Source organism: Haliotis rubra, unplaced genomic scaffold (assembly GCF_003918875.1).
Source record: "Haliotis rubra isolate DU_JTF1 unplaced genomic scaffold, ASM391887v1 Scf556, whole genome shotgun sequence".
Taxonomy (NCBI): domain Eukaryota; kingdom Metazoa; phylum Mollusca; class Gastropoda; order Lepetellida; family Haliotidae; genus Haliotis; species Haliotis rubra.
The window spans coordinates 558,636-576,842 of NW_025767253.1; the positions used below are offsets into that span (position 1 = coordinate 558,636).

Below are 18,207 nucleotides of genomic sequence, written 5' to 3' on the forward strand. Positions count from 1 at the left end.
TGTTTCCTATACTTCAAATTCACACCAGTCAGTTAGCCCAAGACAGCTGAATTATGCTGAAGAAAATCCACAGTAAAAATGAAATGATTTTAATCCTCACTGACAGTTAACAGAACCAGTTCTGAATCTTTTAGCTTCCATACAAATTGGAACTGAATAAAACTGACAGAAATTAAAAGAAATATAACATTTTTGTCTTATTCAAGAAGGGCTAGCAAGGTATTTGAAGACGAGTGAAACCCAGTTCACCGTCTGGACTAATCCTCAGAATCCTGATTTTCTGGGATAAATTTCAGATAAATTATAATTATTGACCTGTTGAGTTATTGTACTTACCTCAGACAAGAAATGCAGTTCACGATCACCATGGCAATGTCCTGATGAGCCAGAGTCCTCTTCCTGACAGTGGTCTGCTGCTCACGCAGTAAACAATAGTTGTCCTGTGAGTAGTGTCCGATCTCACAGCTAATCATTAGTGTAATCCAAGTGGCATTTCCTGTAGCGACAAGATCAGCATTGAGTTACATCTAACTGTCTTAGTCAGAAACAAGGATGTAGAAACTTCAGAGAGAAATTCCGTCAGTGTTGGGTGTCAAGTGAGGATGTTTTGACCCTATCAGTTTTATGAGATTGCTTTGATTGGTTGGAGGATTATGAATTACAGGCCATATAAAAGAGTGGTTGATAGCATAAGTACAGTGTCATATCAATATGTATGCAGATGTGTGAATGAGGTTGATGATGGTGATGCTGCTGCTGGTGATGGTGTTCGTGTGGCAGGGTATTTGGTTTTCATGATGATGGATACAAATATCCTTTACACACATATACACACTTTCATCGTGAGAAAGACATGTACTTCAGGTAGATGTGATGGTGGTGATAATGAGTGAGTGAGTTTGGTTTTACACCACTTTTAACAATACACCAGCAATGTCACAGCAGGGGATTCCAGAAATGGGCTTCACACATTGTGCCCATGTGGGGAATCCAACCCGGGTCTTCGGTATGATGAGCGAACGCTATAACGACTAGGCTACCCAACCACCCATGATGATAATGATGATGATAGTGATGATGTTGATGATGATGATGATAGTGATGATGATGATGATGATGATGATGATGATGATGGTGATGGTGATGGTGATGGTGGTGATGATGACGATGGTGATAAAAACCGTAGTGTAGTAAGTGGGGTAGGATTATTGTGTGATTGGTGACCTATTCCTCAGAAATAAAAAAATCATGAATTTTCACAATGTTGGACACAAATTTGCTTTTTACACACATACACACTTTCATCGTGAACAAGACCTGTACTATAGGACCTAAAAACACGTCTGTCTCACAGTCCCTGAACAACATTATTTTCCCTACTGCCTAGCCCTCTCTGCAGTGCTCTAAATAAAGCAAGTCTAGATTTCCTCAGGTTCTGAATCTCTGGTCTCCCTAGGGCTCCTTTTCAATATAAATGGGCTTGTTTGTTACTATCCAAATTATATATATTCAGAGACTAAGCCTTAGTCTATATAGGACCTAAAAACACTGTATTTTCACTATAATCCCTGATCAAGTTGCCTTATATCTTCTTAATTTACCTGACCAGAAAAGGTTTACTTAATATTTACAAATCTAAATCCTAGAATATTAGTATCTGGTGTGGAAGCATAGTCTATAAAGAAAACCAAGAGACTAACAAATAAATGAGTGTATCAAAAAATTCAAAATCACATCAACAAATTTGGCGTTACTCGGTCGGTCACATGCTGTGACATCATGACTACCCTCATCAGAAGTCAGAATTTGGGTCATCCTTGGATGAAGAACAGTATGACATCATAATAGATGAGAGTTCTTCACAACTACACATGATGAGAATGGTTATTTTATTTTATTTCATTTTAGGAAGAACCATTTGAAAAGAACCATTAGAAAAGTGCTAGCAGCAGATTTTTTACACATTTTTCACAGTAGGGATATAGGGAAATTAATAGTCAAAATAATATGAAGGCATAAATTAATAAAACTGCTCTTCACTGATCTCTGAAGTTGACCATTTATCCCTGGCTGTCAGTTGCTGCCATATTGCTGAGTGTAAACAACAAATAAACTATTCATCCAATGATTACATTTAGTCTCAAACACTGACACATCATTCTGTTTTTACAAAAGAATTCATGGTAATTTTGTCGCTCTGTCAAAATGGCAATAAACCAGCTTTGTGATCATTTTAAAGGTTTTTACTTCAATTTGAAACCTGTAAATTTTTCAGTTTGAGATTCTTGCATATCCATTCCAAGCCGCAAAATATATCTTCAAAAGCTTTAAATTAAAACACCTCTTTCAACATCACAATTGCTTTCAAGCCTCAGTTCATATTCAAAAGCCAAATAGATCAAAAACTTCCTGTTAAAGTGTATATTTGAAACCTATCAAGTAAAAGCACGATATGTTTATATCCCAATTAAACCAGTTACAATTTGTCTTTTCTTGTGTCCAAATCCCAGTCAATCTCTCCGAGGAAACCATCAAAACATGACAGGAAATTTGTCTGGCCTTATGAACGACCTCTCCAGGTCTCAAATCATTCTCCCTACTGTAAATCTATTGCAAACGGCCCCTGATATTTATTTTATGCTTCAAGACATGTCATGTTATTTATCCTGCTGTTTGTGCCCATACAAATACATGCTATAACTGGTTGCTAAGGAGAACATTAAAGGCATTAACTGATATTACTCAGGCTGAGACTAATTTATCTGTCTTTCTGAATCATAATTACAGCATTATATCAAGCATGCCAACAATGCCACAGGGAGCGTTGCACAGAAATTAACATTCTACAAGAACTACCTCACCATAGTAATGGAACAGCCATTAAAACAGAGGAAACACACTTGTCGGAAGGTTTTAACAGAAAATAGAAATTGCTTATTGCACATGCTGGGCATCAGGGAAATGCAGTGTCTATTTTACTTTTCACGAAGTGGGCCCTGGGCCCATGGGTAATGAAACTTGTGGAACATTTGCCATTGTAGGTGGGTCATCAGAAAAAACAAGGGAGACAATTCATTAATAATTTTATCATTCAAATTACAGCTGTTCATTTGTATTAACTGTTAATTCAAACACTGTTAATTTAATGAGATTTCCATAAAAGTTATTATCTTGTAACTTCATATCTCAGGGACAGTCTGTTTAAATTTTAAGTTAGTAGACTTATTATGACTTTCACTGAACAAAACCATTAGCCATTTTGTTTGGAAAGAACTTGACTGCGGATGCCTTGCTCTCAGTTTCAACATCCACTGCGATTGGCCGTGTCATTGACGTTCAATGTTTCCATTGCAATTTCTGAATTACAATTGCCATCATTTGACCCTGCAACGGTTCCCGAATCGTCTCGGTCACTTTTTGATCTTTTTGTGTGGAAAAACGAAAGTATTCGCGACTGTCCCTTCGATGCCTTCACAGCAGAAGACGATTTTGTTCCCGATATTTGGGTTTGATAACTACCTTCAAATTCAGTTACCTCCCTTCGTTAGAGAAAATTACTGCTAAGGGGCGTAACTCTTAATGTATAGACAAATAGCATGACTTGAATAAGCTACGCATAAGCTTCATGAATTGATTTAGGCACTGCACTGGATGTTGGAAAGCGTGCATAGAGCTGAGAGGATTACAAATGCCGATTGATCACTAGAAAATGTGAAAACAAGTTGAAAATATTGGGAATTTTATGTACGATTGTTACGAGTCATTTTATTTTTATGATGCGCCAATGGCACAAGGGTGCAGTCTAAAATAGACTCTGAAAATGTGTTGAAAACAAACATAAGTTTGATTATGTTCTCTTTTCATAAAAGTTGTATTTTGAAGAATTAACCAAGAAAATAATTGTTCTCAAAATATCAAACGGCGTGAGTGAGTGAGCGAGTGAGTAGGTGAGTGAGTGGGTGAGTGGGTGGGTGAGTGGGTGAGTGAGTGAGTGAGTAAGTATAGTTTTACACCTCTTTTAGCAATATCACACTGGGGGGACACCAGAAATGGGATTCACACATTGTACCTGAGTGGGGAATCAAACCCGAGTCTTCGGCATGATGAACGAACACTTTAACCACTAGACTACCCCACCGTCCCAGTTACGATAGTCTTAGAAATAACATGGGTCCGCTGAACAGGGCCTGGGTGGTACAAGTTGATTAGGTTAATGCTAAGAGCATCATAAATCTATCTGTAAGACCCCACTAACTCCTAACATGGGTTTAAAGAACAGGGTTCTGGGTGCGTTATTCTTTTACAAAATGGGCGTCATGATAGTCTTATCTCTAACATGGGTTTAAAGAACAGGGTTCTGGGTGCGTTATTCTTTTACAAAATGGGCATCATGATAGTCTTATCTCTAACATGGGTTTAAAGAACAGGGTTCTGGGTGCGTTATTCTTTTACAAAATGGGCGTCATGATAGTCTTATCTCTAACATGGGTTTAAAGAACAGGGTTCTGGGTGCGTTAGTCTTTTACAAAATGGGCAAATGAAGTCATGATAGTCTTATCTCTAACATGGGTTTAAAGAACAGGGTTCTGGGTGCTTTTACAAAGATAAGTTCTTTCTGAAGGATAGTCTTATCTCTTTTACAAAATGCGGCGTCATGATAGTTATTCTTTAACAAAATGGGCATTATGCATTATGATAGTCTTATCTCTAACATGGGTTTAAAGAACAGGGTTCTGGGTGCGTTATTCTTTTACAAAATGGGCGTCATGATAGTCTTATATCTAACATGGGTTTAAAGAACAGGGTTCTGGGTGGTGTAAGCCCTCATTTTAGGTATATACCCCAAGGGTCAGCTGGCTATGCATCATGAGCTTTGATCTATGAAATTGGGATACTATGACATGTGTCAACCAAGTCGACCACTTGATCACGTTAGTCAGTTAATTAAAGATTCTTGGATTTACGGTAACGATCAACATAATGACATTGAAAATTTGGATGAAAAGAAACATTTATGAACACTAGTGAAATTTGATCAATTTTTCATGCATTAATATGCAATAATAATTTAAATTTCATACAAATCATTTTCCCTTGCAAGGTGTGAAAAATTATGACGACAAAATGCAAAATATTTTAATGATAGATCCAGTCATGAAATACTCAACAACAATTGATTTTAACTACATGACATCTGACTTTCAAGTGCGTAATCAATGTGGATGACAAAAAACATTTTATCCTAATACCCTTTAGTGTACAACAACATCTATGATATCACTCAGTGCAATTCAAGAGTGAAAAAATGTCAAGTCAATAAAGGAACTGAAAACACCATGTAATGCCAAATTGAATCTGAGGAAAAATGTTGGTGAACAGCCATATATTCTACTTAAGCCTGCTGTCCAAATCTCAGCAATACAGGTACATTTAAGGGCATTAACGTATCAAGAAATAAATACTGCTTGGCCCAGATATATAAAGTTAGCAAACTCATTGAGGCTACAGTTATAGTCTGTTTGCAGTGAAAACGTACCGATGAATTTCACTTTAAACAAAAAAGTAAATAAAGTTAAGTGAAATTAAGATTGCGAATCCTCATAATTTTACCTTGCCAAATGAACATTTAATCTCAGAAATTTTTTCAACTTAGGATAAAAGGTGTTTAACAAACGATCATAGATTCAAATCGCTATTATTGGTTTGTATTACAAGGGGGTGAGCGCAGTAGATGGAACAGTGAAACAAATGCACGTGCGGTACGTGATGAGCGTTAACTTACACCAACCATACTTGTTCTAGGTGTTTCATTTAAAGTGCATACCCCCTTGTAAACAAACCAATAATAGCGATTTGAAACTATGATCATTTGTTAAACAACTTTTATCCTAAGTTGAATAAAATTCTGAGATTTGAATGTTCAATTGGCAAGGCAAAATTATGAGGATTCCCATTAATAATTTTACTTTATTCGATTTACCTTTTTGTTTAGAGTGAAATTCATCGGTACGTTTTCACTCGAAACAGACTATAGATACAATGAGTTTTGTTGGAGTTCAATGGAGGAGTTATCTGCTCTTGTCAAAATAATGAAGGTGAAGTTGTAATTGTTCACAGTCCAGGTGAAATAATGATTTTCAAAAAAGAAGTTTGATATGATATGTTTTAGTCACAATACATGACTTAATTTCAGTGTTTGGCAGAGTGAGTGAGTGAGTGAGTGAGTGAGTGAGTGAGTGAGTGAGTGAGTGAGTGAGTGAGTGAGTGAGTGAGTGAGTGAGTGAGTGAGTAGCTGAATGTTGTTTCATGAGTGAATAGCTGAATGAGTGGATTGGTGTGTGAGTGAGTTTCACTACCACACTTATAGTCCGTATGGGTTCAAATGAGAACGACAAAAGATTAAATAACTCGAAATTGGGATAAGTGCACAAAACATAAATAAGACACATGGTCCTGAAACCTCTGTACCCAACAGGATCTGAAATCTGATTCTTTATGATCAATCACAGCAAAAGTTGTTTAAGAAACTATCATGTAACATTGTTCTATTTTCCCCGCTTCACACCGAGGGGTGACAAACGGCTGATGGAACAGCGCCAGCCGTATCCTGACTAGTAGTATGTTTTGTGCACTTATCCCTATTTCGAGTTATTTAATCATTCATCATTCTCATTTGAACCCAAACAGACCATATCAGTAGTGCAAGCACATCACAGCCATTGATTCTGGACCAGACAAACCATTGAGCGACAGGATGAATAGTGTCCAAACAACTCAAAATCAAAATCAGAAACCAAATTGAGCATGTACACTCAGTTCCGTTTAATCAACTCCAAAACAAAATCTCCAAATAGAAACATAAGTAAAACAAGTGCTCCAGAAATGTCCGAGAGTGAGTGAGTGAGTGAGTGAGAATTTGGTCTAATGCCACCACCTGGAACTGTGTCATCTTGACGTGGGAGGAGACCAGAAAGACACTTCTAAAGACATTTCACACTTTGTAGAGAGCCCTAAGACTGAGGTTCAGCTATCAAGGAAACACCAGTGGAATGCCCATGTTTAGCCCCACATAAATTAAGCTTCCTTCTACTCAGAAGAGCTTCCTCACTCCTGTCTGTGCATTGACAAGAAAATTCAGCGAAACTATAGAATCAAAGAAATCTCAATACCAAATTAACATCAGGTTAAAATGTTCCTTGAAATGTTTCTAAATGGTATTGAAACAGTATAAATCTGGACCTCAAAGCTCCACTACTGTGCTTGCAATGTTCTTAATGAAGTAATGGAATGATGTGACGTTATATCACAGAACCCTGTGATAACTGATGCACTTCAGAGGCATCAAGATTCAATTATCGGTCAATTTGGTAAAAGCTGAGAAATGCAGACTTTAACGGATTGGTGTAATTTATTAATTACTGGATCCCACTGACATTAATTTGACTTTCCTGTGAACGTGCTTCCTTCCGAGTGACAGATAGAGATACGAGAATTATGAGATTCCTTGTCCAACATTTCACACAGCTCGTCACCTGGTCTCATTATCCGCGAGCTGTTTGACATATCGCGACGAGTTAATACATTGAATATTCATTGCGTGGCATTTGGTCAAGGGTTCCGCTGGCAGACAGAACATCAAATATAGACAACAGAACTTTGATACTTGTGATCACGACGTGATTAGACCTGTGACAGACGATCTCGGTGTACGTGTCTATTGGAATGATCTCGGTGTTATTTGTGGTGAGGTCAGGTTGGACTGGCAGCTTCAGAGGCTGTTGTGGGAGATGGGAACACAGATGAGTGCTTCAAAGCTAAAGACAACCATTGCTGTGTCTATTTCAGGATTTGTCTTGCAATGGTTTTAATTGCAACTGTTTATGTAGAGTGAGGTGGGGTGGGGTGGGGCTCAATGTTGCAATCCACTATATCACAGTTATCAATCAACATGTGTGAAGAGAGAGAGAGAGAGAGAGAGAAAGAGAAGAAAAGAGAGAGAGAGAGAGAGAAAGAGAAAGAGAGAGAAGAGAGAGAAAGAAAGAGAGAGAAGAGAGAAAGAGAGAGAGAGAGAGAAAAAAAAGAAAGAAAGAAAGAAAGAGAGAGAGAGAGTTCAGTTTTTATGCACTCAACAATATGGCGGCAGTCTGTAAATAATCGAGTCTGGACCAAACAATCCAAACAAACAACAGCATGAGCATCAATCTACACAATTGGGAACCGATGACATGTGTCAACCAAGTCAGTGACCCTGACCACCCGATCCCCTAGGTCGCATCGTGCCACAAGCATGGGTTACTGAAGATCAAATCTAACCTGGATCTAGGGGAATGGGAGAGGGAGAGTGTTAGACTAATGCCACAAGAATGGGTTACTGAAGATCAAATCTAACCTGGATCTTCAGGGGAAAGGGAGAGGGAGAGTGTTAGACTAATGCTTAGCCCCAGGGAGACCAGAGATCCTGAACCTGAGGAAATCTAGACTTGCTTTATCAGGCCTACCAAAGAAAACTTTCCCACTGTGCAGAAAAACGCAGAAAAGCCCACATTAATCGTGGAAATAGCAACATAAACATAATACCTCGCTACTGAAACACTAAAAACGTCAACTTTAAATCGCTAACATTGCATCATAAAACGAGGAGCCTGCAACTTCGATTTTGCACATGCGCACATGGAAGAGGAAGTCTCGACCGCATGTTGACATTTTCCACCTTGGACAAAAGTTACATTCCTTTTTAAGTATTTCTGTTGTGTTATTTGGCATTTATCATCATGATACTTGTGTGCACACTTGTTTAGTTTACTTTCCATTAGAGACATGAAACGATTGACAGCAATTATTTCGACATATTTAATACTTCTTAAACTTTATGAAGGAAAAACACGGTTGTTAATCGGAATTGGAAAGAAGCACATGAAAATGCACATATCTTTGTAGATGAGTCAAAGTTAGGCAGCTGATATAAAAATGTTGCAGTTTCATAGTTTTTCATCTATAGTCTTTTTACTGTTTCAGTAGCGAGGTAATGTGTTTATGTTGCTATTTCCACGATTAATGTGGGCTTTTCTGCGTTTTTCAGCACAGTGGGAAAGTTTTCTTTGGTAGGCCTGTTTATTGAGGGCTTTAGCACTGCAGGGAGGGCTTGGCAGTAGGGAAATATAACGTGGTTCAGGCACTGAGACAGACTAGGAGAGTGTGTGCGTGCGTGTGTACGTGTTTGCAAGACTGTGTGTCAGCCTACATAGCTACACATACCCTACTCACACACTTCTTTCATCACACTACAGGCCAATGTTTAACAACAGTCAATTTACAACTGGCACCGTTTTCAAACATCCCTGATCAGGCAGGCATGGGGATCATGACCTCTGAACTGCCACTTGACCACGGAATCGGTCAACATGTCATAAGTGAATGATTCATGAGCATAATTCCACATTGCTTGTAACAATATTCCTGGCACATCACAGCGAGGGGCACCAGAAATGGGTCTGATATAGTGTATGAGTAAATGATTTCATTCCACCGCAATAATGCAACAATGTTCCTGGCACATCACGGCGAGGGGCACCAGAAATGGGTCTGATATATTGTACCTAGGTCCGGAACAAATCTTCACTGTGATGAGCTAACATTTAAATCGCAAGGTTAACCCAGTTGTTCTTTGATGCAGAACTCAGCATTATTCCAGCTGTAGGACAAGGGTCTGACATAAAGTCATTTCTGGACACGGGAATTCGGTGACTAACGATATAAGCATAAATTGGATGCGATAACTAGCATCAGTGGGGTGTGATAACAGCATCAACGTGATATGATAAGGCCTTGTACCGCAATACATACCGTACTGTGGTAAGAGCGTACCGTTTCACCCCGGGTACATACATAGGCTCTAACAACATTGTCTGTGCTCTTTTATGAAATCGGGAGTTTACAAGATTGGTTTAGGGGTTTGGTTTGAGGGTTTGGGTTTTTGGCTTTCAGGTTCTTATTTTGACGTCAGTGTTTGACTTTTGTGTTCAGGTTTTGTGTTTGGTTTGGTTTGAGATATAGGGTTTGACGTTTTCTGTTTTTGTATGTGTTGTTTGACATTGTAGAATGAGGTCTGGGGTTTGCAGTTTTGTCATTTGAGATTTTCTGTTCTTATTTGATGTTGGAGGTTTCAAATTTAATTTAATTTTTCAAATTTATGGTCTGAAGATTGTTTCAGGGTCTGGGGGTTTTGGATTTTAGGTTCGAGGCTTTGAGTTTGAGATGGACAGGGGTCAGTGAAGACATACATAAACACAATCATTAGTTAAGTCAAATAGCACACTCACAAAGTGTCGCCAAGGCAACAGGGGCAGGTTTAATCCCCTTGCTGGTTTCCGTACGTCAAGACTGTACAGTGACCACATCTGGCTGGGATACACTTCCATTTTCACTGACAATAAAATGACCAACGGCCAAACAAACCAGACCACAATGACCGATGTCATCCCCATGGGGTGTGTTTCAAACTCATTCAATTGACTTAGCCCAAGACAAGAGCCTTCCCAGAATGGCCTGCAGTATATATCACTATCTCCCTCCCACTTAAAAGCTTAGCAATGCCGTGGCTAAACACAGAGGGTGTAATTGTCATGAATCCTAATATTCCATGACGTGAACAAGAGCTGGTAAGCATCCAATTCCACAAACAATGACATAAATCTCAAATTGCAGCCAGAGGGATGTAAAGCACTACTGTGTCTACTCGTGTGTCAGGAATATAAAGATTAAGTGCATTGCAGAAAACTATATTGACACATTTGAAGTGCAAAGTGATCTTTGTTAGTTTTCTTCTTGAGAAAAAGATGGATTCTCTTCAGGTATTCATAGGATGGTTGGCAATGTAGGTATTGTTTTTGTGTGGCTTGATCCACTTTGAACCCAGTGTGGGTTGTTTCTAGGGAAGCACTGGGAAGCGGAGATCCACATGTTGTTTTTCCTTAGAGAACGATATATCAACCTCTTGCCATCATCATAATCTTCATCATCATCCTAACTTTAAGCGTAAATATCTGAGAAGAACAAAGAGTTTCATGAATTTATTGGGTTCCTGAACACAAATTCTAAAGCACTTTTCAAAGGTCAAATATAAGATCCAATACAATTGATTACAAATTGATGCTCTTCAATTCAAAATGCCACCATGAAAAGTCTTGATTTTTAGACAATAATTAACAAATATTAAAACAAAGATCCTCTTATTCCACCTTATATATCTACTGTCAGTGGTTACTGTAGAAAATGTGATATATAAATGTGGATCTTGTATGTTTGAAGGAGCCAGGAGAAGGCTTCTGTTCTCCCCGGTACCAAGTAGTCTGAAGAAGCAAGATTATAATGAACCAGGAGGACTCTAATGCCAGAAAAAGGTAAAAGTATCACTGCTAAATGTCAGGGCAATAAACTCTGTTGAAATCCATATCAATGTTGTTCTTAATTAAATCTAGTCCCTGACGCCAACAGCTCACTTATTACTGAGATTGACAGGATGTGCCTCCAGTGACTGGGTGTGTTTACAAACAATAATGAGAATCTACTGATAGGATTGAGATTTTACCTGCCTTTTTCACATGGAGGAACAATTTCATTAGCAATATCATTCACTGTCACGATGAAACTGACACTGGAGTACTAATTCATCTCACATCCTGGCTGGAGGTTTGGCCAGGATGTGGTAACACTGACTGAAATATCATCACAGAACGTAGCTCACCTGACATATGAAGAAATTGTTTTGCCAAGAAAAATGCTGTCAGCTTGGAATCAATACAAAGTTTTAGCTTGAAAGGCCTTGTACTTTAGTGATGGGGTGGATGAGTGAGTGGGTCTTGGTGGGTCGAGTGTCACTTATTAAAAAAGTCATTGTAACTTCTTAAGAAGTAATGGTATGACACTTCATATAATTCTTGACAACTTACCCAAGGATATTGCAGAAATGTTAGGTTTTGACCTCAAACACTGCATCAAGATGTACACAGTAAGAAGATGAAGAATGACGTCACTGAACCACAATACAACTGGTTTGCCGTATTTAATGGACTTAGCGGACCGAGCACGTAGCTAATGCTTGTCAAGCGACTGAAAACCTTCCTGAGAAACATTATGGTATGCACACCTTATAAAAAGAATTTTCACAAATTAGGGGAACAAGGCGCTGTTCACACTGTTTTTCTTTTGGGATGCTTATTAGGGAAGTGGGGCTAAATACATCAAATATAGCACTGTTAACAGTCATCACTCGCCATAACGCGGGTCTTGGGGTACATGGATGACCCCCCGCATTATTAGACACCCGCGTTGTAGTAACGATTACATAATGCGGAACAAAGGCCAAGTAAAATCGTTTTTTCCATGGACATAACAAAACTGCTGTTTCGTGTATTGTGCCCAGTCAAAACTATATTGTATTGTTGGAGGTGAAAAAAAAACAATTTTGTAAATGAAAATAGATGTATGTACATGAAACTTGCAATCAAACAACACAAGACATGATAATTTAATTGTTGTTCCTGTCATGCTACCTGTTATTCAACTAAGCCGGAAATAGCAATCAGCTGGGCACAGATCGATGTTTTGGTCCAATGTACCGGTGATTCAGTTAAAAACGATCCGAAAATATAACATGAAAGAATTTCTATTCCATTTATCAGAATAATTTATATGTCAAGCAGTTATTCTAACAGAGATCTTATATATTGCTATCGTATATGTATAATGCATGTTTTCTACGAACATATTTAACATAATAATTAGCATTGCTAAGCACTTTGGGTTACCTGGCTGGATAAATTTTATGTAGAAGACAGTTTGACAAGTCACCGCTGACTTCCATGATGCACGATGCCACTTTGATTGTAAAACAAAATGTTGGCAATTAATTGTCAAATATGACTTCAATGAGTCAATAACTTGGTCTTGGGATCAATGGATGACAAGGCTGTAATCTGTTCGTGATTGCTGAGAAAAATGTGAAATTGGTGCTATCGTGGTAGGCGCGAAAAACGGACCCTCACGAATGTGGTAAGCGGGCGTTGAATGAAATGAGGTAATGCCATTTCACTCACGGTTTCTCCGTTGTTATTGTAAACAGTTTTAATGAATGAAAATGGGATTGAATTTAATCAAATAAAATGTGTTTTCTGACACCATACATTCTCGGATGGCGGTTTTATCCGCGCAATTACGCGATGTGTTGCATCATAGCAAACGTTGTAAGTACTCGGCTGATGATCGACATGTCTTTTTATGACAAAGCTATTACGATGTTTCACTGTTCATCTATTGTTATTGAAAAAACCCATGCATGTTTTAAGCATCTGAAAACCATGGATATATACGATAAACACTGTTAATTGCAATCCGCACTGATTTTCACTAGTTTACAACGTGATTAACCAGAGCTCAAGAGCGGATTTGTTGATGTGCTATTTTCGATGTTGTGAATATGTGTGATCACTGGGCAACTTTTTTTTATGGGAGCCACGGATTACCCTGCGGTTTAACCGAATCCGCGGTATCGCGAAGAGCGTTATTGCGAGGGATGACTGTACTACTGTGATCATACTTTCACAATGAACACTGCCATTATTTGACGTCATCACAATCTAGTAGTTTTGGACTAGTTAACTGGTGAACTTTTCACTTGTAAGTCTGCTTACCATGGCACAACACTGACAGATATAAACAACAAGCCTTTTCCTAAATTGTCAGAAATCTGTGCTCAAAGCAGAGTGGATTCCACATGTATACATGTGTATAATGAGCATGTGTTTAAGAATTGCTGTCAAATAGTGATAAGGTGTTTGTCAAAAGGTGAGCAGGTCTGGCCCCTCCATTGCACCATCATAAACACATGCAAAGGCAACTCAATTTGTCAGCTTAAGAAACAGAAGAACATATAGTGGAAACAGTATCAAACATAATTTTTGTCTCTGATGCATCAAATCTGGAAAAGTCTGCCACATGTCCAAAGCAATTAGGAAGACAATTAATCCATGATAGAGAAACAGACCTTGATTCTACAGGACAGTTTTTTTAGAAAATATCAACCCCTTAAGATTCAACGCTGAATCATGGTAAATTCATACCAAAGTTATGGCCATTACATAAACCTCTGAACTATGGATGTTTTAACTTCAACAAGTGTTTGCCACTATTATGGCAATGTCCCCACTGCTAAAGGAGAATGAAATATTTATAACATATTTACTACTTTTTATTCTTTGGTCACATACAAGATGCCTGAAATGACTGGTGTCTGCATAATCACTAAATGTAGGCTGTCGACATAATTGAAGACATTGGGTGCAATGTTTTATGAGATATCGCGTTTACATAGGTTTGAAAAGTGGTCAAAGTGTCATGGTGACCTTGAAAATAAGGTCAAGGTCACATAAATTGACTGGTGTCTGCGTTATTCCCCAATGTAGGCTGTCGCCAAATTTGAAGATATTGGGTACAACAGTGCATGAGATATCCCATTAACAAGAGTTTGAAAAGTGTTCAGTGTCATGGTGACCTTGAAAATAAGGTCAAGGTCACATAAATTGACTGGTGTCTGCGTAATCCCCAATGTAGGCTGTCACCAAATTTGTAGACATTGGGTACAACACCTCATTAGATATCTCGTTAACAAGAATCGGGACGTACGTATGGACAGACGCTGCTGAATACATAGTCCCCCGTCCCGCATTCCGGCGGGGGACAATAAATCTAACAAAGATGATCTGATGCAGCTGCACCACCATGATATTGCTGGATTATTGCTAGAAGTGGCGTAAAACAAAACTCACTCACTCACTCACTCACACAGCTGCAGGACCAGGCCGAGGATGGAGTTGACACATGCCTGTGATCAATGGTCCAGGGACAGAGTATTTACTCAAATGTCATCACTCAAATAGAGTATTGATACTTCCGTCTCAACAGTCAGTATATTTACACTCCTATGGATTCCAGTGTATTGGGTGTTTAAAACCAGTAATATCCAATAATCCTGCTCCAGATGCAGTTTCAGGTGATAATTTTTGCATTATTCTCTACAACAGAGTTCAAAGACTACATGTATGGTCCTCACAGAAGTGCCAAGAGATTATATATTATTAATATGAAACACATCGGATCAACCTCAACCTAATCACTCTTCTACAGAGCTAAGTGAGTGAGCAAGTACGGTTTTACACGGCTTTCAGCAATATTCCAGCAATATCACGACAACAGAGACCAGAAATGGGTTTCACACATTGTACCCATGTGGGAAATCAAACCCGGGTCTTCGGCGTGACGAGAGAATGCTTTAACCACTAGACTACCCCACTGCCCCCGTAGCACTAAGAACCAGTGAAGATCCGGGTTAGAAATTGTCTTTTCAACCCATGCTTGTCGTAATAGGCCACTAACAGGAACATGTGGTCAGACTGACTGACTTGGTTGACACATGTCATCGTATCCCAATTGCATAGATTGATGCTCATGCTGTTGATCACTGGATTGTCAGTCCAGACTTGATTATTCACAGACCGTCGCCATATACAGTGGAAGCCCTCTAAACCGGCAGCCCTCCAATCCGGCATGCTCTCAATATCGGCACTAGAATTTGGTCCCGACAGAAGCTAGTTAATTTATGATCATTCTCTACACCGGCCGCCCTCTATACCGGCATTTTTTGTCGGTCCCAACGAGTGCCGGTTTAGAGGGCTTCCACTGTAGCTGGAATATTGCTGATTATTACCCACGTGGTCAACGTATGGGTAGTTGCATACTAATCTCGTACGTCACACGAGTGTCGTATCGCGTTGACCTGTGTCGTAACGACTTGACCTGAGATTCTAACGATTTGATTGGATAACCGATGACCTCTCAGCTAGGTATGTTGTGACGGAACTACTTGTTCATTCATAACAAACACGTGAATTCATTCATTCTTAAAATTAGATGCATTGTGGGGATGTAAACATTGCGAACGTTGCCGTGTCGCTGTTTAATTGAGACATTATATGCGTCGAAAAACATAAACGCAATGTTTCCACCAGTGATGTTAGCCAAGTGAAGCAGTTGCAAACCAAGAAATGGGGTGCTACGGAGTAGTTTACTGTAGGAGGCTGTACGAGAGGCGATGACAACTGACATGCATCATGACGTCGGTTACCAAGGGGACAGACAAGAATGGCGTAGTGACGTCAATACAGTGTGACATCATGCAAAAGTGTACTTCAGAACAAAATTCTTCCGCAACCTCTTTATGAAACCGGTTTCAGTTTGAAACCATAACAATAACAAAAATACGCTATTTTGTCAATTCAATGCATGTAAGACGTGGGTAATAAATAAAATACCACACTCGGTCTAATTACATACGAATTATACGAAACTCGTGACCTTCCTATGGTTTCTGACCTCGCTTTCGCTCGGTCAGATACCATAGGAAGGACACTCGTTTTGTATAATTCGTTTGTAATGAGACCTCGTGTGTAGTATTCTCTATGTGTGGCGTTAAACAACTAAAAGAGAGAAGTACAGTCAACTCTCGTTAATCCGACACTTGTGGTTGCAGAGAAATATGTCGGATTAACGAAAATGTCGGATTAATGAAAATGTCGGAAAATATCAGAAATTGTAGATCTGGTTATCGTCTCGTTTGTTTTTACCAGTCGTCGCTATGTAACTCTCAGCAGCCATTATGACCCGGATGTTGAATGAGTCACTGTTTACATACAACTAGTTCCACACTAACATATGGATGTCTGGTATGTCTAACATGGAGTTTCCTGTAAATATCGGACATCTTCAGTAGCTTAGCAGGTGGTGTACTCGTGACAGACATCTTGTGTTACTAATTAACAAGTGTGATGTTCACCGACGTGGGTGTTAAGCAGCCAGTAAGGTTGCTAGATTGGTGTGTCGGAGTCGGAATGCGAGAATGTCGGATTAACGACAGTAATTATCTCTGTTTTAAATGGTTCCCTAATTTTTTGTCCGATTAACGTGATTGTCGGATTAATGAGTGTCGGATTAACAAGAGCTGACTGTATGTGTATTCTTGCCTTCAACCAATCAGCAGATATAGATTTGTAAAGACATAAAAGAATGCGGCTGTAAGTCAATATTGTATTACAGTGTTCTTTTTATGATTATTTGTACAGTAGCAAAGGAAGATTCTTTTGGTTCTGGTAATTTTGAGACACAGTCTACCAAGCTTATCTGAGCCCTGTACAATACTGCTAACTTGCAGAAATTATGAAATAATGTAATTGCCACTTGTCAGAATGGAATGCATTATCACAAACTATCTCAACCCGACAACTCTCAATTAGACACGAAGTGTGCCGATCGACCTAACATAAAGTTGAGTGGTCCAACACAAGATTGATCCAGCGCTATTTGTGGGACACTTGTGATTGGCGACAAGAATCTTAATGCCAGCATGGATGGTCTCGTTCTGTTTTATGAGCTCAGGAATGCAATGAACTCTGACGATTGGGAAAAACAGCTGCTGTTCACAATAAACAATTCAAGCGGAAAGCATAACAGCCCCTACTTAGCAACCATTTTATTGTCCCTCCAATGAGGGGAGTTGTGGAACTTTATGGTGAAGAAAGTGTTGCTGTGGTGACTGTGATGAACATATACATATATTCCCTGGTGTCTAAAGTAGCACTGGAAAGGTATTCAGGAAAACATATGCTGACGTGAAATAGTCATTACCAGGAAATGTTATTTTCATTTTTAAACAATATTCATTTGGTTAAGGTCTCAGAGTTTATGGCTTGCACAAATAGATCTATGCTGTCTGTTTATTTCAAATAAAAAAATTGCACAGTGATGAAAAGGTCAGTTCATGTAAATAAATAAATTAATAAACTGTTTTAAATCGATGTTAAGATATGGTTGTTACTGTCATGAGTGAGTGATTATGGTTTTACACCGCTTTTTAAAGCAATATTCCAGCAATATCATGGCGGGGTCACCAGAAATGGGCTTCACACATTGTACCCATGTGGGGCATCGAACCCGGGTCTTCGGTATGATGAGCGAACAATTTAACCACAAGGCTACCCCACCGCCCCTCCTACTATGAACTGGATGGCGTGTCACAATGTTTCTAACTGTATCTTGCGCAGCACTGCTCAGTCTATCAACCACTGGTTTGTTTGTCGAGAACTCCATCATTTATAGGGT

At 39.0% G+C, this 18,207-nt stretch overlaps 1 protein-coding gene across 1 annotated transcript in view; it reads right to left on the minus strand.

The window, feature by feature from the left end:
* The window catches only part of LOC124253861 (neuropeptide FF receptor 2-like), a 256,788-nt gene that overhangs the window by 177,071 nt on the left and 61,510 nt on the right, over positions 1-18,207 (minus strand). The window contains exon 3 of the mRNA XM_046687709.1: positions 337-496. The gene's annotated coding sequence lies outside the window, so the exon portion shown is untranslated. The remainder of the gene's footprint in view (positions 1-336; positions 497-18,207) is intronic.